The 19,996-nt window shown below is 45.7% G+C and overlaps 1 long non-coding RNA gene across 3 annotated transcripts; it reads right to left on the bottom strand.

Annotated features, from left to right (window-relative positions):
* Positions 1-1,110: 1,110 nt before the first annotated feature.
* LOC114000661 lies at positions 1,111-19,758 on the bottom strand. 3 transcript variants are annotated; one of them, XR_003545331.2, is made up of 4 exons: positions 19,610-19,758; positions 6,004-6,099; positions 4,150-4,224; positions 1,111-3,292 (listed from the first exon to the last, which is right to left on the bottom strand). It is a non-coding gene; the product is annotated as an uncharacterized LOC114000661 (long non-coding RNA). The 3 variants fall into 3 exon arrangements; XR_005565080.1 differs by having other exon boundaries at positions 4,150-6,099; XR_003545332.2 differs by lacking the exon at positions 4,150-4,224.
* Positions 19,759-19,996: the final 238 nt, after the last annotated feature.

Raw genomic sequence — 19,996 nt, 5'->3', positions numbered from 1 at the left:
ACTGAGCAGGGAGGTGGGACAGGTGATTCACTGTGGGCCCTTCCAGCCTGAACCATTCTAGAATCCCGTGATTCTGTGAAGGGAACTGTCACAGCAAGACAAAGCTGAGATGGCAAAGCCCAGAGGTACCAGCTGCTGTGGAGTAACGTGGGTAAAGGAGTAAATGTTGAAGAGAGAGTGGCTCAAGCTAAAGCAGGAGGATGGTCAGTGAGGGCTGCTGTGGGGTCTGACCAGCTCAGCTGGTTTGTGTCCTTGCAGAGTGGGAAGGACACTGAGAAGGAAGAGGTGACAAGCCATGAGGAATTGCTGCAGGTGCAGAGTGTGTCAGTGCAGCTTTTCTGGGTGCTGATGGTGGGATTTTGTTCCATGCACCCAAGGGTGCTGGGGGAAGTGGCTGATGCCACAATAATCAAAAGAAGATTCTGCTGACTGAAAGAGGGCAAACACCAGACACTTATTCAAGAATTCTTCCCTGGGAGGGTGATGAGGCCCTGGCACAGGTTGCCCAGAGAAGCTGTGGCTGTCCTATTGCTGGAAGTGTCCAAGGCCAGGTTGGAGCTACCTGGGCTGGTGGAAGGTGTCCCTGCCCATGGCAGGGGGGTGGGATGAGATGATCTTTAAGGTTCCTTCCAACCCAAACCGTTCTGTGATTCTATAAGAAGGGTAAGAAGAAAGATTGGGCATCTCTATGCCACTTGATTTAGCCTGGCTCTCTGGAAGGTGATGGTGCATCTTCTCCTGGAAACTATTTTAAGCAAGAGGTGTCTTGGAACAGCCACAATGGCTTTGACAAGGACAATCTGCCCAAACAACCTGATGATGAAAGTGGCTCAGAGAACAAGGGGAGACATGTGAATGGTGTTTACCTTGAATCTACCAAGACTTTGACGTGGGCACTCATAGTGTCATCTTACCAACCTGGTGGGTGAGGTATGGATTGGGTAAATGGGCTATAAATCGGATGGAAAATGGCCTGGATTGTTGGACTCAGATGGTGGTGATCCATGGCTGAGCACAGTGAGTGTACCAGAAGAGGCTGAGAAAACTCTATTTGTTACCACGGTAATTTTAGGGAAATAAGTACTTTGCTCCTTAGGGAAATAAATACTGTGCTCCTTAAGAAATATGTTTATTTTGGTTGGAAGAGGAAACCAGGCTTGTTGTAGAAAGCAAGTTAAAAATAGACATCAAAGTTCTAGAAGGTTATATACATTCTATGGTCTTTTAAAAACCTTGCAATCGAAAGCACTCTTTCAGTCACTGGTTTAAACACTCATCAAGGCCCATTCCCCCTTAAAAGTCAGACAAAATGAACATATCTCCAAGTCCTTCATCGTTTTTTCGAGACACATTTGCGACTGGAACTTTATTCTCTGGGTGCTGGTTCCTCTGGTCTCATAGAGGTCTTCTGCTAACTTAGGTTTTCATCAACATTTTTATTTTTCTGCATCTTGAGCAAAGCAGTTTTGTGCAACATGTAACCCTTGATAAACAATAGTTGTTCTTTAATCTCAAACCAGAAATATATGGCCAAAAATCTCACCATACCCCTTTGACCAAGTATGCTTCAAACATTGTAATTACAGGGATCTTGTTTCACAGCTCACAAACAGAGCAAATGTGTTTGTTTTACTTTATTAGATTTCTTATAATACGTTCATACAAACCCAAATGTGCATATACACACTCTGTCAATATTGCCTAGTGCAATTTATTAAGTTTTATAAATTTTTTCCACTAGGTCACTGTGTTGTTAAACAGAGAGTGAAGGCAGGATCAATGCTAAAGATGGGAAGACTAAATTTCCAAGTAAACAATCTCAGCTTTCTCTTAATAAGTTTATAAGGGATGGTGTTGAGGAAGCTTAATTAATCATTAGCCTGAAACCTCTCTTAAAGCAGTTGTATTTTTCTAACAAGAGAATAAGAAAACAAAGGTATTTGGGCATAAGCTGCAGCTCGTGCTGCTGTTTCACTCTTCCCTGAGAGCTGCAAAGCCCCTCAGTCAGTCACTGTAATCCAGAGCTGGAACCGGGAGCGCATTTTGGGGATAGATCTTGTTGCTTTGTGATGAACTCGGAGGCCCTGGGAGAATCTCTTGGTGTTGACAGCCCCTGACAGTAAATGTCACACGGACTGGGGGGAGCTCAGAGCCTTCTGGTGACTGCGATGAGAGGAGACACGGTGACAGAGGCCCTGATTGATGAGCCGTGCCACGAGGAGAGGGAGCTGGGTGTGAGTGTCTGTAATTGAACGGGCCACGCAAGTTATTCCTGGCTTTCCTAGGACGGTGACACACACTGCAGAAGAGTTTTCACAGGGGAGGCCTGTGAACCTGAGCCCTGGTGCTCGGCAGCTCCCTGTTAACACAGCGTTAAAACTTAACAGGCTGGTTCAGCTTCATGCCCAGAGTGATAATGAAGCAAGCGACAAGAGGAGACGGTCAGTCCTGCAATTATCTTCAGGAACGTTCCTTTGTCGGCTTTTGCCTCCTCCTTTTAGTGCTCTCTCCCCGTGGCTCTGTGATCTGACACCGTGGAGACGTTGATGACCGAGGTTCCCTGGCTCTGACACTGCGCTGCTGTGACACGGGCTTGTCACAGCCATGTTGAGGACAGGGCTGATGCTCCTGGCGTTAACCAGGGCTGTGAGACCTCGTAGCCCACTCACCCAGCAAAGCATCTGCTCACACTGACCAATTAAACTGGCTTCTCTCTCATTAAAACCCTTGCGCAGGCTCTGGTGTGTCACAGATCTTTAAAATCTCCATTATGAATTCCATTTTTTTCCGGGTATTTTTAGCTTATACTTGAAGAAATGATTATTGTCTCTTGCACTTAAACATATCAATTTCGGCTCCACAGACGTCTCCTCTGGGCCATATTCAAAGACCTGATCTGACTTGAACTGCTGAGTCCGTAGGGAGGATTTCAACACTGCTCCGAGCACTCGGACATTGGAGCTGTGCAGGGAGGAAGAGGGAGAGAAATTCAAGCCCTCCCCCATTTCCTTTGGTAAGCCAGGAGCACATCCCTTCCAGATTTACTTGGCTGTGCCAATTTAATGTGATTTCTTCTGAGGGCCTGGAACCACTCAAGGAAGGCTGACAGGTTTTATCAACTGAATGGAAACTGAAGTGATAAGGTGAGAGTTGTTGACATGATAACTAACAAACAGAAAACTTCAGTGTCCCTCCAGCTAAATATTGCACTCTGCAGGTAAGGAAACGATGGCAACAGCTGTGGTCTTGTCACTGAGCGAGAGTGTTTTAGTGCAGAGGAGCAGGAGGTGAACTGTGAAAACAAACACATTCAGTTTGCTACAGACTATTTCCCTCTATTACTTTTAATGAGAGCTAAACTCCAAAATGCACAATGGGACAATAATATTGTGGATAGAAGGAAGTCTGTGCACAGCTCCTAAATTCCAGACACCCGGTTGCAATTAAGATGATTGCTGTGTATTATTAATGGCTCGCCAGGAGTTTAAGGCTGTGATCAGGGCTGGGACCAACTGGTACAAGTCACTGCACAAGTGACTGAAAGGTAGAGCTGTCCCTGAAGGAGCTGAGTTAGCAGCCTGAGCCCCCCATGCTCAAAGGAGCTGGGAAAGAAGTGTAGAGAGGTGAGAGGAGGATGTTAAAATACATCACTGTAGAGGCTGGCAAACAACAGCTGGGTCACTACAGGCAGATGTTAATAAATGCTGCCTAATTGTGGTTTTTTAATTATTATTTTTTTAAATTTTAGTTCAGAAAATGTGGTAGGAGGAGGGCAGATGGGAAAAGAAGTAGAGACCTCTAGTGAATGATGAATTAGAATTAATGGGCACAGAAAGTACTGCAAGTACAGCAATTGTTTATTCCTCCTTTCCCCCTTTATATTCTTTTTCCTGAAAACATGCAGGGATTATGTATGAAGTGTAGCTGTCACAGCTCTCCCACAGCCCTTGAAATCGTTGTCTGACAGCATAGAAGGCTTCAGCAGCTGAACAAAGAGGCACGAGACAGAGCTCTTGTACGGTGTCCGTCCCCCCTCCCTGGCACCTGGCCTGCTCGGCACGACTGGGAACGACAAACGCCAAGTGATCCCTTCCCATTCAACTTCTCCTGCTAACTTTGTTTTTCACATGAAAGAGGTTTTGTACTTACCATGTTTGTCAGCCTGCCACGTAGCTTTTCTTTTGCCTGTTACAGTCTGTCTCAGGTGAAGGTACCAGAAGTGTGCTTTGTTTTGGAGAAGCAGAGACACCATAAATCGTACAGGGGCAAGGTTGTGCTTTTCTCTCCAAACTGTGCTAAACTTTGGAATTTTTTTTTTGCCTGCTATTCAGCAATGGGGTCACATATTCATAGAACAAGCTGTTACAATGTTGAGATGCATTTCCTAAATTGTGCAAACTAGCTCAGGGCCCATCACTCCCCGTGTAAAGTTAGTGTTGCTTTTTGTGGATAGCCAGATTATGGTTGTCAGGGCTGAAATTTATCTTCCTCTTCATCATGAGGCTTGCTCAGTGTTGTAAGATCTTGAAGTTTTTTGTAGTAAATATTATCCTAATTAATTTAGTTTTTATCAGAAATCATCTTCACTGTTCCACCAACTTTCCAAATCATTCCTGAGCACATTGAGCACCACGGACCATAATCTCTGTGGGACTCCCCTGATGATCGTCTTCTACTGTGAAAACTCATCCTTTAGTATAATCTTCTTTTTCCAGTACTAAATTCTTATTTAACTCTGTGAGGTCCTCACCTGCAATCCCTGGCTGTTTATTTTTTTTAAGAGCCTTTGATGGGACCTTCTATGCATGAGGTTTCTGGAAGCTTGGGGTGAGTTGGAAATGCAGGGAAAATTTCTCAGCTGGAGCTCTGCTATTTACATGCTTTTGAGTCCTTCAGAGAATTCCAGCAGATTTAGGAGGCTCAGATTCCTTTTACAAAAGTCATGTTTACTTTTCCCTAACATGTTACTTTTATTCATGTGCTTGCTAATTCTGTTCTTTGCCACAGCTTCAGCCAATATGACCCAAATGGACATTAAACTTAGTGATCTGTGGTTTCTTGAATTGCCACTGGATTTATTTAAAAAACCCGATTTCTTACTCGTTACCTTCCAGCCCTTTGAAAATCACAGCAATTTTCAGCAAAAGGTTACATACATACTGAGGGTGTTAGGTCAGATGATTCATATTTAACATTCAATAAAAACCTTGCTTGAATTCCATCCATGCCCAGTGATATGTTGTTATTCATTTTATCTGGTCTGTAATCTCCACTTAACACCCTGAAATTAAGACAAGCCTTCTCTGAAGGCCTTACAAACAAGGTGCTGGTTGGAGAGTTTTCAAGGTTCTCCAGGTGAAGAGATTTTGGAAAAAAAAAAAAGTGCTTGGGATTTTTTTGTGATGGCATCATCTTTTCTGAGCCTTCTCCCTCACACTGACTCTTCCAAGGCTTCTTGCTCTTGATGTGTTCAGGAAGGATTTATAGCATACTTTTCTATTTCTTTAGCAAACTGCTTCTAAACTCTTTCTTCAGTCTATGTTATTGTGCTTTTACATTTAGTCTGCCAGAATTTATGTTCTTTTTAGTTTTCCTTTTTCAGACACAACTTCAGCTTTTTGCAGGATACCTTTTAACTTCCAAGAGCCTCCCTGATCCTGCTGTTTTATGATGCCAGCTTTTTGTTTTCCTCTCAAGTCTTTTTTTTTTGACAGGTTATATGCATTTGCTTTGAGCCTCCAATATAGAATCCTAAAATAGTCTACCTGCCATCTGAAAACATTTTACCTTTCTGGCTGCCACTCTGAGCGTTTTCTTTAACAAATTTCCTCATTTTCAAATTCCCTTTCTCTGGAATCAAGCACAATCACTGCATTTGCCAACATTTTTCATTTCAGAGGATGCAGTCATGAATCAGCTAAAAGGATTAAGGGGTTTGGCCCAGCCCAGTCTCTGGGAAGCCTACAAATATCAGCCATTAACATTTCACTAATGTTAATTTACCTGATTTCATTAACTGAGAAGCAGGGAAGGAAGCAGCTTGCCAAGGCTGGTGATGGTGGGAATTCCTGCCCTGAAACAGCAGCTTCTCTCTCCAGCCTACAACAGACAAAATGACAGGTAATTGGGGAAAAATAATCAATCTGAGCTGATTTCTCATCACGTCACTGAAGTTTGGTACTAACTAGCATGAGTGATTTGGGGCAGAGTGAGCAGCAGAGTCAGGATGACAATGTCCAGTTGTCACAGCAGCAAACACAGGAATGATCCAAATGGGATGGACAGTGTGTGAGTGCCAGTGGAGAGTCATGGAATCACAGAAGGGTCTGGGTTGGAAGGGACCTTGAAGACCATCCAGTCCCACCCCCTGCCATGGGCAGGGACACCTTCCACTAGCCCAGGTTGCTCCAAGCCCCGTCCAACCTGGCCTTGGACACTTCCAGGGATCCAGGGGCAGCCACAGCTTCTCTGGGCAACCTGTGCCAGGGCCTCACCACCCTCACAGGGAAGAATTTCTTCCCAATATCCCATCTAACCCTGCCCTCTGGCAGTTTGAAGTCATTCCCTCTTGTCCTGTCACTCCATCCCTTGTCAATAGTGCCTCTCCATCTTTCCTGTCAGCTCCCTCAGGCACTGGAAGGCCACAGTTGGGTCACACTGGAGCCTTCTCTTCTGCAGGCTGAACAATCCCAGCTCTCCCAGCCTTTCCTCCCAGCAGAGCTGCTCCATCCCTCTGATCATCATGTTGTGGGGGACCACGTGAAAAGCTTTACAGAAGTCCAGATAATGGAGAGCTTAGAAGGCTCCATGACTTCAGTTCACATCTAACAAAATCTTGGGTATGGTCTGACCGAAAAAAGGCCTAAGACTGATTTGGCAGAGGCTGGTTTAGGATGCAGTTCTTTTTGTGTCTCTCCAATGACAAACTACTCCTTGCAGTGAGCAGGAGCTACTTCCAGGCAGCTCCAAAGCTGTTTGGGATAAGGAGTCTTTGCCAAGTAAGGGTGACTAAAGCTTGCTCAGGTGAAAAACTCCTCTGAGGGTGAAAGGCAGCTCCACTCAGGTGCCACAAAGCACCTTGAATGCAGGGTGAGCCACCCCACCCCATTGCAGTGCCACTGCTGAGTGGCACTGACTGCTTAGCAACGGGGAGAGTGATGGGGATGCAGATGAATTGACTGTTTTCTGAGCAAGCTGGGTAGGAGCAGAAGTAATTAGCTGCTAGCTGATGAAAAGGCATGCTTAATTATTAGTATAATTATAGATATAATAGACCAGGAATTATTCAGTAAAAGTAAGAAGGCCAATATGTTACGAAGAAGGTAATGGGAATGGAGGAGAAAATGACAGCAGTGTGAATTCTTGAGAGGAAATGTAAAGGATTAAGATGATAAATCAGGAATCTTTTGGGTTTCTACTCTCTGACATATCAACTCAATTTAACAGGGTACACAGAGCTAACGAGGTCTGTGGCGCGCGTGATTTCTTTTATATAAGAAACCTTATATATGAAGTTTTATATAATGTTGATTTAACTGAATGTATGCCAGTGAAATCGAGCTGTGCTTCCATAAATCTCAGAACCTGCACAATTTCACAAGGATCTTTGCTGTCCTTCCAGCAGTTTCCAGCCATTTAGTTCGATGGATCCTGCAGGAAGCTGGGCTATAGCTGGTTCTGATCAATATTGGTCATTGATTATAATGATTTGATAAGGCAGCACAGCTTTCCCCTGGCACCCTGAGAAGTCATGGTGACTAAGAAAGTGTCGTATTTATCAGCTGCCCTGCCTGGCCACTGCAGCTCTAACTGCTTTCCATGAGAAAGTGGCTGGAGATAACAGGCTGAACTGCACTAACAGGGACATCAGTTGTTAACACAGGATGTAGAATCACTGAAATGGGTAGTTTGGGAAGATTTCAAGTATTTTAAGATTTTTTCTGATGTCAGAATGGACACAGGTAGGGCTACACCTGCCTTTGTGCCAGGGATTGGACTGGATACTAATGACTCTAGCAGTGTCTTCTGTAAGAATCTGCAGCTGAGAGGCCCAAGATGTTCACATTTTCTTTTCTAAAATTGTAGTAGTTTCTAAAATTATGTCGTTGGAAAGGGAGACTGGCACCAGCAGCTCTAATCTGGGTTCTGTGAGTCTGAAAGTAACGGTGCCAAAGGATTACACACCATTTTGCCCATTGTGCTGGGTGGGAGGGAAAATCAAGATACGAAGATTCTATTGAATTAGGATTTGAGGACTAATTATTAAAATGGCTTTTGATGAATGAGTTGTGAGTCAGACTGGTTTGGCAAATAGCATTTTGATAAGGTATTTGTAAGACAGATAGTCTTGAGATGGTAGGATGAACGTAAAACACTAACCTTAATGAAGACATTAATTCAAAAATGATGCAAATGTGCACGAGCAATTGCTGCGTGAAGGCACTGGGGGACATCAGGGCAATTGGGTACAGACAAACTCTAATTGTCTTCAGCTGGGCACAGAATCATTGAAAAGTGAAGCTGGAAGAAATCTCAGCTGATCACTTGTTCCATCTCCTCCTTCCACACACAGTCAGATCTGCTGATGATATTCTTGGCGTGTGCAGAGCGGTTGTTTCTCTTCCATTTTGTAGCAGACTTTGATCTGCTCCAGGACTGTTACTGCACTGATCCTGCTCTGTCAGGGCTGTTACTGCATCTTTCCATGGTGTTCTCTCTTTTGAGCATGTTCTGTTCTCAGTCTCCTGATTCAGGTCATGTTTTCCAGCCCTCGAACCCTTCGTGTTGCTGCTTATCCTGTCAAAGGAGCAGCACCCAAAGCTGGATGTGCCTCTGCACTGAGGTGTCCCTGAGAACACCAAAAGGACCTGCAAGATGTCTTGTAGGTAATTCTTCTGCTAATATGCCTGAGGAGTGTTTTCTCTCTGCTCAGACAATAACCCCTGTTCAGCTTGTTATCAGAACCTTTAGATTGGTTTTCTTTCCAGACTGCTCTCTGCCCAGCTGATGTCCATCCTGTATTTGTGCACTTTACTCCTGCCTAAGTGAAACCACAATGCTTTTTACCATTGAGATGGCTCCTGTATTTATAGAGTTGTCCAAGTTGTCAAAAGTTTCTAATACCACTCTCCCCCATGTATTTGCAGCCACTCTTTGCAGATTTAATCTTGGCAGATTTAATAAACACACAGTCCATTCCCTCATCCAGCCTATCAATAAAATATTGAGTGGATCTTATGAACAGCTGAGTAACCATTCAATTTGTCCTTTGCATTTCACAGTGAACCATTGGAAACTGCTTTCAGACTGCAGATTCCAACCAGATTTGTGTCATGACTTCAGCCAGGGCATTCTTCACCCACGTGGGACAATGTCAGGAGCCTCAGTGACATTGAGGTGTGTGGAATCTGCTGCTTCTTCCTTACCCACAAAGTCTCATCCACTGGAGAGCAATATTAGACTGAATCAGCTTGTTTTGTTCCTGAGGGATTCATGTTGACAAGTGCTCATCTCCTTATTAGTTTCTATGTACTTAGAAATCATGCTGATTATTCTGGTGATTTTCTGTTCCTGGGTGTTAAATCTTTTGGTATCTTGCTTATTCTGACTTGTAGCTGACCGTGAGTGTGTTCCAGTATAAGAACTTTGTGGACAGTTGTGAAGGCAACAGATACAAACCTTTCACCTTTCACCTTGTGCCAAATGTGAAACTCCTGTGATGAAGCACAGAGACACAAGTGGTTCTCAAGGGAGTGGTGGAAGGAATGTTTTGGCAAAAAGAAATTATTTTATTTCAGTCTGAGAAATGATGATGCAAATCAGTGTGATTTAAAAAAGAGATTTTGGGGTAGCATGGGAGAATTCTGAGCAGTTTAAACTACAAGTCTGAACAGTCTTGTAGAAGTTGTCTTGTAGATTAGATATTAGGAAGAAATCCTTCCCTGTGAGGGTGGGGAGGCCCTGGCACAGGTTGCCCAGAGAAGCTGTGGCTGTCCCTGGATCCCTGGAAGTGTCCAAGGCCAGGTTGGACAGAGCTTGGAGCAACTTGGGCTGGTGGAAGGGGGCTGGTACGAGAGTGGAATCTTTAAGGTCCCTTCCAACCCAAACCCTTCTGTGATTCTATGATAAATATGGTCAGGGTCACGTAAAAGAAGTTGGGAAACCTAGTTTTGGGTTGCACTGACTTCTTTGCCTATAATAGATTGATAGTGAACGTCTAAGAAAACAGAAATAGAGATTAGACTAAATTTCATAACCTTTTAACCCAGAGAGCCTGGATCTCCTCTGCAAAGTGTCTTCTGCACTCTCATAAACTCACAGTGTTGACATGAGCTTATTCACAGCACAGGGTGACCTTTGCACAGCTCAGCCAGCAGTGCCTGTGTGCTGAGCTTTAGTACCTCCTCTCAGTGCACACACGTGACTGCAGGGTTGATCTTCCTAAACCAACGTGTTATGCTGGGTCCTGTAGCACTTCTGGGGTGTTTGATACTGTGTGGATGGGAAGTGGATGTATATTTATGTGAGCACTCCTGTGTATGAGTCAAGGGAGAAAAGATCACCATTGCAATGGGTATGAATGATTTGTTGTTATTCAGAAACATTGATTTTGCCTGAATTCAATATCTAAAAAGGGTCAAAAAAATACCACCCAACAAACTCTTACCTGTGTTGTGCATTAACAAGGCTTTGGGTCAGTACCTTTCCTGCTGTGCTGTTATGTAGAATTATCATCATGGTCATGCCTTGAGTTGTTTGCAAGAATCACAGAATGCTTTGGGTTGGAAGGGACCTTAGACATTCCACCTCCTGCCATGGGCAGGGACACATCCCACTATCCCAGGTTGCTCCAAGCCCCGTCCAACCTGGCCTTGGACACTTCCAGGGATCCAGGGGCAGCCACAGCTTCTCTGGGCAACCTGTGCCAGGGCCTCCCCACCCTCACAGGGAAGATGGAACTGCTGGCAGAGGAGGGAAATCAACAGTGTCATCAAACTCCCAAAACAGAGGCAGCTGTATTCCATGTTGGCTGCAGGAATATTGAAATGTGGGCAAGGACCCTGTTACAACTCTTCCCCCTCTCCCTCCTTTATTCCTGATCTTTTGCAACACAGATCCCCTTCTGCTTCCTGGTCCTTTGAGCCTAAGGAGCTGTAGCAGTATTTCGGATGTCATTTGTGTGGGGAAAGATTCCTTGCTCACTGGTATCCTTTGCTTTTTTCATGTGCCCTCCACAGGCAGGGTCGGGAATGTTCTTGGTGATAAGCAGACACATGAGAATGCTCTGAGGAGAGGGGTGCAAGGCAGTGCAGATTTACAACACTGAGGTGAGTCAGTTCTTAACAGTGAGGGCTTTGGAGTATTAACTCCCAGCGACTTCCACTACAAGGCAGCTGTTAACATATTACTACGAATTGGCTTGGAAAAAGAAAAAAAGATTAAAATTGCATAAGTAGATAAATTTTAAAGAGACGGAAATAATAATGACATGAAAATTGGCTGAAAGGGCTGAGTGACAGTAACAATGGAACATTTTAAAAATAAATGGGTAGCCGGGAAAGGGTGCAGGGAGACATTGCTGCCTGGAGATCACAGAGCCACCTAAGCCTGACAGTTTCTATGACTGCATGAAACAGAGACACAGCCAAGCCCCCGCTCTCTCCCAGCACATTATCCTGCACAGCAATCAGGTTCAGTAACAGGCTGCTGAGGAAAAGCCTCCCACTATTTAGTATTCATTAGAGATGGCATTTTTCAGATTGCAGCACAGGGTGTAAACAAGCCACGCTGGAGGAAGAGGGGAGCACAGCATTTCTCTGAGCTCTGAGTTATTTCTTATTGATAGTCACCAACTCCACAAACCTATGGCAGCACCAGTTTTAAGCAGGGAAAGTAACTCTCGAGCCAGCACCATTTTCCAGCGTTCTTGCAGGAAGCAACACGACAGGAGGCAAACCACCATTCCTGCAGTAGGACAAGCGTGTGGCTCCCTTGTGGGGCTGGAACATCTGGCAGATTTGTTTCTGTGAGTCATCGTGGCTCTGCAGCCTGCCTGGGATGTGCCAGCTGCCTGCTTGATATTCCATTTCCATTGCATTTTGTAAAGCTTGTCTGTGGGAGGAGGGAGCCTGTCCCCATGAGCAGGGTCCTGCAGGGCTGGGACACCTGCAACTGGGAGCAAAAGGCTGCCTGGACACACCAGTATCCCAGGTACTCCAAATGTGACCAACTGCTGCCACACATGAGTCAGCAGTGCCCTGGCAGCCAGGAGGGCCAACCCTGTCCTGGGGCACCAGGGAGAGGATTGTCCTGCTCTGCTCTGCCCTGGGGCGGCCTCACCTCAACATTGGGGCAGTTTGGGGGGACACAATGGAAGGAAGAGATTGAGCCATTGGAGAGTGTCCAAAGGAGGGACAGAGAGATGGGGAAGGGCCTTGATTTGAAGGCATGTGAGGACACTGAGGGCACTTGGTGTGTTCAGCTGGAGCAGAGGAGACTGAGGGGAGACCTCAGTGCAGTTCCAACTGCCTGGGCAGGGGCAGAGGAGGGGCAGGGACTGAGCTCTGCTCTGGGGGGACCAGGGACAGCAGCCAGGGAATGGCTGGAGCTGTGTCAGGGCAGGCTCAGGTTGGATCTCAGGCAAAGGTTCTTCCCCCAGAGGCTGGTTGGGCACTGCCCAGGCTCCCCAGGGCAGTGGGCACAGCCCCAAGGCTGCCAGAGCTCCAGGAGGGTTTGGCTGATCCTCTGGGGCACAGGGGGTGACTCTTGGGGCTGGGCCTGTGCAGGGCTGAGGGTTGGACTGGATGATCCTTGTGGGTCCCTTCCAACTCAGCACATTCTGTGACCCACGTGTGGGATGACACGAGCCAGTGACAGCCTGGAGAGCTGTCCTGCCCTGCAGAAGAGGTGCATGGCCCTCGCTGCATCCCATGCTGGCCCTTCTTTTTTTGGTGGAAGGTTGTTTTTTCCAAGGAGCTGGATGCCAGCCACCCCAAAAAGATACCCGGGTGCTTTTCCATCATCCCTGAGTCACTGGTTCCCACAAGCCATAAGGTGCTGAGCACTGCAGGGCTGGGAGCTGTGGTGTGGGGAAATGCTCCTGGGCTCTCACCCCAAACTCCCCACGGCCTCCCCAGAGCCTGCCTACAAAATCCAGTCCTGGAATGCTGAGGAAAGGTCACATGTGACAGCTCTGCTCCAGACACACTGCCGGGGTGAGTGGAGGGAGCCTGCAGTTACAGAAGGTCTTTCCAGCTCCCCTCTCTGAACGAGCGAGTTCACATCGTTCTGCTGACACAGGTCCATTCCTGCCTTTGAATATGAATTTTCCTTTGGGATTTCTGCATTCCCTCCCTGTCTTTTACCTGGCCCTAGACAGCCTCCTGCCAGGCCCTTTTGTAGCTTGGTGCTAGAGGTTCCTCTGCCCACCTCTCCCAGCATCCAAGTCCCTGCTCCCTGCAGAGCCCTCCCCATCCTTCCCCTTCCAGCTGGAGGTGCTACACATCCACAGCTTCCCTTCTTTGGAAAAACCTTGATGGATACCTCTCATTTTTCCCAGAGGGATTCATGAGAATATCTTAGGAGTATTTGATTTCCCCCCAACCACCTCACTGTAATACCTCACTTAAAAATGGGACCTATTCAAAAGCAGGGGAGCTTCTTAAAAGGAAATTAAAAGCAGCTGCTTTAAGGATGAAGAAGATGAGAAACTAGATAAAACCACCCTATCTGAAGCTCAGAGCAATATATCACTAAGTGAAATAATTCTACAAGGGACCAAAAGGCAATATTCTAACAGCAGAGTGGAGGAGAGTGTTCAAAATCAGGGATTTCTGAGCAAATAAAGAAACTATTAGAAAAAAATGAAAAAAAGCATTAACTGTGAAGCTAAACCTGTAGGGCAGGCAAGGGGAAATTTTAAGGTGCAAACTCACTGACGTAATAATAAAAATACTAGTAAAAATATCTTCAAAATTGCCAGAATCCTGTATTTGCAGAGGTTTGGTATAACAGATGACCAGTCTCTGAAAGGATTTACAGTTAGAGAGAAAACTGGTGCTTTAAAGTAAACTCAGCTCTGTGTTGGTGCTCACTGTGGTTGAGGCAGGTTCTTCTCCCATGAGAGCCAAACTTATGGGGACAAGTGTAAGGAACCGTCTCAAATTAAATGACAATAAAATTCACTTTAGGACTAATTGATAAGATGAAGAGTCAGAAATTACCAAGACCATCTGGTAATCACTCAAGAGCTCAGAAGGAAAACAAATACGCAATTATGGAGCTACAATAGTGTGTAACATGTCACTTAAATCAGTGTCCCTGCAGGAGGGATGGGAGATGGGAAATGTGACAACAATCCCTGAGAAAGTCCCCAGGAACCAAGTGGAGAACTGCAGACAGTCACACTGGAGTCTGTGCTGAGCAATGAGGAGAAATTGTAAGGAAAAAAAAGCAGAAATGGATAAACCCCAACATATTAGGGAAAGTTTTTCTACTGAGAAACCACAATTCAAAAATTTGTTAGAGCTCGTGGAAGGGTCCTGAGGGGGCACTAAGACAACTTAGTCATAAATACATAAGAAATGATCTGGTGGGTCAGACCATGGTCTCTGTGTCTGCAGTGCTCACCTTTCCAGGCTGTGACCATAAAAATCACAGAATCACAGAATAATTAACGCTGGAAAAGCCCTCCAGGATCACAGAGTCCCCCCTGTGCCCCATCCCCACCTTGTCCCCAGCCCAGAGCACTCAGTGCCACGGCCAGGCCTTCCTGGGACACCTCCAGGGATGGGGACTCCAAACCTCCCTGGGCAGCCCCTGCCAGTGCCTGAACACCCTTTCCAGGCAGAAATTCCTCCTGCTGTCCAACCTGAGCCTCCCCTGGCACAGCTGGAGGCCGTTCCCTCTCCTCCTGTCCCTTGTTCCCTGGGAGCAGAGCCCAACCCCCCCCGGCTCCCCCCTCCTGTCAGGGGGTTGCAGAGTCAGAAGGTCCCCCCTGAGCCTCCTTTTCTCCAGGCTGAGCCCCCCCAGCTCCCTCAGCTGCTCCTGCTGCTCCAGCCCCTTCCCCAGCTCCATTCCCAGCTCTGGACTCTCTCCAGCCCCTCAGTGTCTCTCTTCCATGAGGGCCCGGAACTGGACACAGGACATCAGGTGCAACCTCACCATGGCCTCACCATAAGTTTGTAAGTCTCACTCATCCCCCTTGCTGCCTTCTCTCCGAACTGAGAAGCCCCTTTAGTGTCTCTTCCAAAGCAACAGCTAGAAATCAGTATAATGTGGTTGATGGTTCTTGACAAAACTTGTAATTGAGCTGTAAAATCCCTTGCCATGGGATATTATGGATGCTCCAAGTTTACTTGTGCTCCGGGGGTAACAGAAGAAGTTAATGGAGAGGAGTTAAAGCATAACCTGTTAAACAGTAAAACCAGGCATTGTGACTCAAAAAGTCCCAAGACACATATTGTTGGAAAACAGAGTAACATTCCAAGAAAGCACCACTGCAGGCCTGGTGTGTTCCTGAACTCCTTCCCCGGGCATCTGGATTGAAAAACAGCTGCTGGAGCAGAGGAACCTTCACTCTGACCCAGCACAGCCTCTGTTATGTTCTGTCAAAAGAAAATGAAACCCATCTGTGGATGTAAACACTTGTGATGGTAGCGGTGAGCACAGTCAGCACGAGCAGGGAAGGCTGAACTGCTCTCCCCACTCCATCAGCAAACAATGCATTTTGATTTGAATGCTAATGAAGATCTCACCACGATGCTGTAGAGTCTCATCCAGCAATATAAAGAGAAAAGCTGCATGGTAGAAATAAAGAGAGGGGCTTTAGAAAGGGATGAATGTGTGCTGTAAAGATTGATGTCGTTAACCACTCCTGGGTCAAAATATACTTGAAGCTACTGATGTAATTTGAAGTGGGTAAACCAGGCTTAGGAAGAAAGTTTTCTTACAATTGCTGCATCTGTTATGATCTGAAAAGGAGAAGTTTGTATTTCTTGCATCCCTTTAACTCCAAATGATCTGGGCTTTGTTGTCAAAAAACAGTTGCCTTCCACAGGCATCTAATCGAGATCTCTTTTGCTTTTTGGATCAGAGCTGAGACAAGCTTCTTTTACAAATTTGTGCTGCAGTCTACTAAAAGAGCTGTTCCTTGCCAGGAGAATATTACATACAGTTCTGAGAGAAATGAACAGAGTCAGCTTGTTTGAGAGCTAACTGATGCTTACTCACAACTCTGATAAGCCTGACATTTACTGAGAAGTGCCACAATTCTCAGTCCACTAAAAATTCCCAAGAGGATTTTTTTTTTTTTTGCAGTGATGCTTCACATTCTATTGATTCAGGATAAGCTGGAGACTTCTAAAGTGTTTTTTAGTCAAAAAGTAAAGCAATGTGGAGCCCAGCTCCTCCGCCTGCCTTCCATACAGATGTACCAGCCTGCCTTGGCACATTTGTTAATGGCTGTGGTATGTTTAATGATGCTCTACAAGTTGTCAGCGCCTTCTGTGTCATATTTCATTCCTGTAGTGTATTAAAAGCACTTCTGCAGGAGTTCTTGGGGCCTTGATTGAAATTACAGAAATTAGACTTGGAATGATGCCACTGAGCACCTCCCCAGAACAGCCCAAGCTTGCAGGGAAATACCTGTTTGGGACACCAGGCAGGGGACTGGGCTGTGCTTTGGCTTTCTGGGGCATCCCCAATATCCATGCAGGATTCTTCTGGAATAGGCCCTGCCTGAAAAACGCTATCAGGAGGCTCTTGAGTGTTCAAGTAGATTATGTCAAGCAGTTCCCTTTTGATCATTATTATAAAGATATGTTCAAATAATTCTGAAAGACTAGTGATGCAAAATTTCCATTAGAGACACTGTGATAATTAACTTCTACCATATCATACTCCTTATCTAGGAATTCCATTATTCTGCTTCTATTATCATTTTGACCAACTTTCAATGTACAAAGCTCTTTCTCTGTCTCATCTTTTATCTTTTTTAAGTAGACAAGAAACCCGAATAGTGGCTAGGAATTTTCTGACAAAATTGTTTTTCAGGGGAGAAAAAATTCTTATTTATCAAAACTTGAACTTTTCACAGGAACATATGTTCCAGATGTCAAGAGTTGCAAAATCCATCACTTCAGGTGGTAGTTTGTTCCCAAATTTAATCATCACTGCTGTTAAAAAATGTGTGTTTCATTTCTGGTTTGAATCACTTTCATTTTTCAGCCCTTAGTCTTTCTTCTGTCTCTGTGAGATTAAAAAGCGTTGGTTGATATTTCCCCCTTGTGAAGGTGTTTATCGAGTGGCCCCTCAATTGAGCTGTTTAAGTTTCCCAGTTACATGTTCTTCTCTCCTCATATTCTTTTTATGGCTCTTTTCTGCCCTCAGTCTAATCTTTCAACAGCATTAAATGGGAACACCAGAATTAGATCCACTGGTGCTTTCAGTGCTGCTGTGCTGGGGGAGTGGGCTCCTTGTTTCCGAGCACCCCTCCCGTCTCATCGCGCTTTCCCTGAGCATTCGTGGGGAGCTCTGTGCCCACTGACACCTCTCGAGTCATAACCATTGCACTCCAAGATGGAGTTTTGTGTTCCACATTCTCTGCTGGTTCATTGACTGCCTCTTCTTGAACTCCCTCCTCTTGCACCTTGCATGAGATTAAGCAGAGCAGCCTCTCCGTGGCTGCTCAGGCTCCGAGAGCTCTGCAGAGCAGCCAGCCTCTGTTTCTATAAATTGGTTCTCTAACCTTTTTTTTTCCCTTTGTGCCATTATATCGATTTATTTTATGAATAATAGAGGTGCCCATGTTTAGTATTTCACCTCTCAGCATTAAGCACTCAGTCTTCTTTCTCTGGTGACTGATGGGATAACTGGCCTCATATATTTACATTCTTACTGCCAGACACTTTCAGTGTATAGTCTTTTCCAGTAAGAATTTTAGCCTGACTAGATTCCTTAAAACATTCTCTTTGATATAAAAAAAGAACCTTTCCCTTTTATGACTTATACTCTCTTTTCTGTAGTTTATGGCCATATACTGTAGTATACTGTTAGTTTTGTCACTGGGATTTACTATTTGCTGCTGATTTTATTACCTGTGTTTTACTTCGTTTGGTTTTGTGTGTTTTTTTTTTTTTTTTTTTTTTAATTTAACCCCCCCTACACCTCAATTTTTTAGATTTATAGTTCTTAATTTGGGGGGCAGCTTTGTTTAGCTTCTTAGTCCATTTTGATACAATAAATTTCACCTGGGAGCTCTTCCACCCCTGTACTAAGCTCTTTCTCTGAACTACAGGGATACAAAGAGTGTTTGTGTTGTACCAACCCTTAGCAATCTGTTTACCCTTAACTCATGACAGATTTCCCCCAGCTCCCACTTAATTAAACTCATCATGCATGTTTTCCTTGCGAAAAGCCTGATTTCACCGCGGAGTTTTGATGGAGCCCATCACCCCCGGTAGCGGCTCCTTCCCCGGTGCCTAATTGGAGCTGCGTGTTGAAGTGGAAGGATTTCAGAGGAACTGTCAACAGCACCCTGGGGCTAAATCTTCCAGCCAGCAGCCTGACTTTGCCTTCCAGGATCCTTCACTCGCATTTCCCTTGCAAATGTGTGACATGCGGCGGGACCTCGTGCTCCTCCCCGGCGCTTCCCGGGTGTCTGGTGAGAGGCCCCGGCGTCGTCTCCCTGTAATCTGTCATCACGTGTGCAGCTGCCACTGTGCCCCTGGTATTTAAACCCCCAGCAGCACAGGGGAGCGAAGAGTCTCAACTGAAAATGTGTTTTCAGGTAGAGCCTTCCTGGAGTTGGCAGCTTGATTTTCCCCGGCTGGAAGGCGCCGTCCTGCTGTGTTAATACAGTGTCCTGATGTGCTGCCCCGTCCCTGGAACGGCTCCAGGCCACCTTGGACGGGGCTTGGAGCTACCTGGTGTAGTGGAAGTTATCCCTGCCCGTGGCAGAGATGGTCTTTAAGCTCCCTCCCAACCCAACCCATTCCACGATTCTGTACTAAACCATCAATTGTGAGAGCAGAGCAAACACTCTGAGCTGGGTCTTATCCCTCATGTCCTTTTACACTGGTTTTGTGCTTTATATTTGTTCTCTCCTTGTCTCTCCAGATCAGCAGCTCTGGCCTCAGACAGCTCTGGGAATGTGCTGTGAGAGCCATGTGGGCAGTGCAGGCAGGAGCTGAAGCAATTACTGGAGCATTAGTGACTGCCCTGCCTCGTGGAAGGCAGGTGAGATCACTGAGCGCTGTCGAGAGGCAAACACAGTGTAACTCTCTTGAAAAAAAAGAGAAACCAGAGAATGAGAGACCACTCTTCCCAGAAATAAGTCTGAAAAAATATTATATGATCAATTTAAAGCAAATAGAAGATGAAAGGGGGAAAAAAAAGGACATAGATTTACCGAGAATTAATCGTGCGATCTTACTGTAATTTCCTTCTTTGAGAAAATAATGTCTAGTAGATGAAGACGAGGCAGCAGATGGGACATATTTTGCTTTAGGAAAGCTTTTGAAACTGTTCCACATGATTCTCTCAGAAGCAGACTAAAGAAATATGGTCTGTATCAGTGTGCCCAGTATTTCTGGCTGGGTGAGACACTTACCTTGTTTCTGGAGAAGGGAGAGCCCATCTGTTGCAGCCCTTCCTCTAATGGATGGTTGCATTGTGCAAGCAGAGAAAAGCCAGAGTGTCCTGGGGCAAGGAGATTTATTGCAGTTGTGTGGGCAGATTCACAGTGCCATGATCAGAGGCACTGAGTGAGCTCCCAGCAACAGTGCTCTGCGCTGTGCTCAAAATAGCCCGTCCAGCAGCAGCCCCCCTGCTGGACTCTGGATCCACGAATGAGGGAGAAACCACAGCCAAATTCCTTGTCCAGGCTTGCCCTGTGCAGCTCAGAGCTTGCACTCCATCATTTAGAAGGTGTGTGATTTTACCAGAATCCCAGAATATGCTGGGTTGGAAGGGACCCACAAGGATCATCCAGTCCAAC

This window comes from Pipra filicauda, unplaced genomic scaffold (genome assembly GCF_003945595.2).
Source record: "Pipra filicauda isolate LSUMZ 115617 unplaced genomic scaffold, ASM394559v2 scaffold413_size774581_pilon, whole genome shotgun sequence".
Taxonomy (NCBI): domain Eukaryota; kingdom Metazoa; phylum Chordata; class Aves; order Passeriformes; family Pipridae; genus Pipra; species Pipra filicauda.
This window is presented reverse-complemented; position numbering and strand designations above follow the sequence as displayed.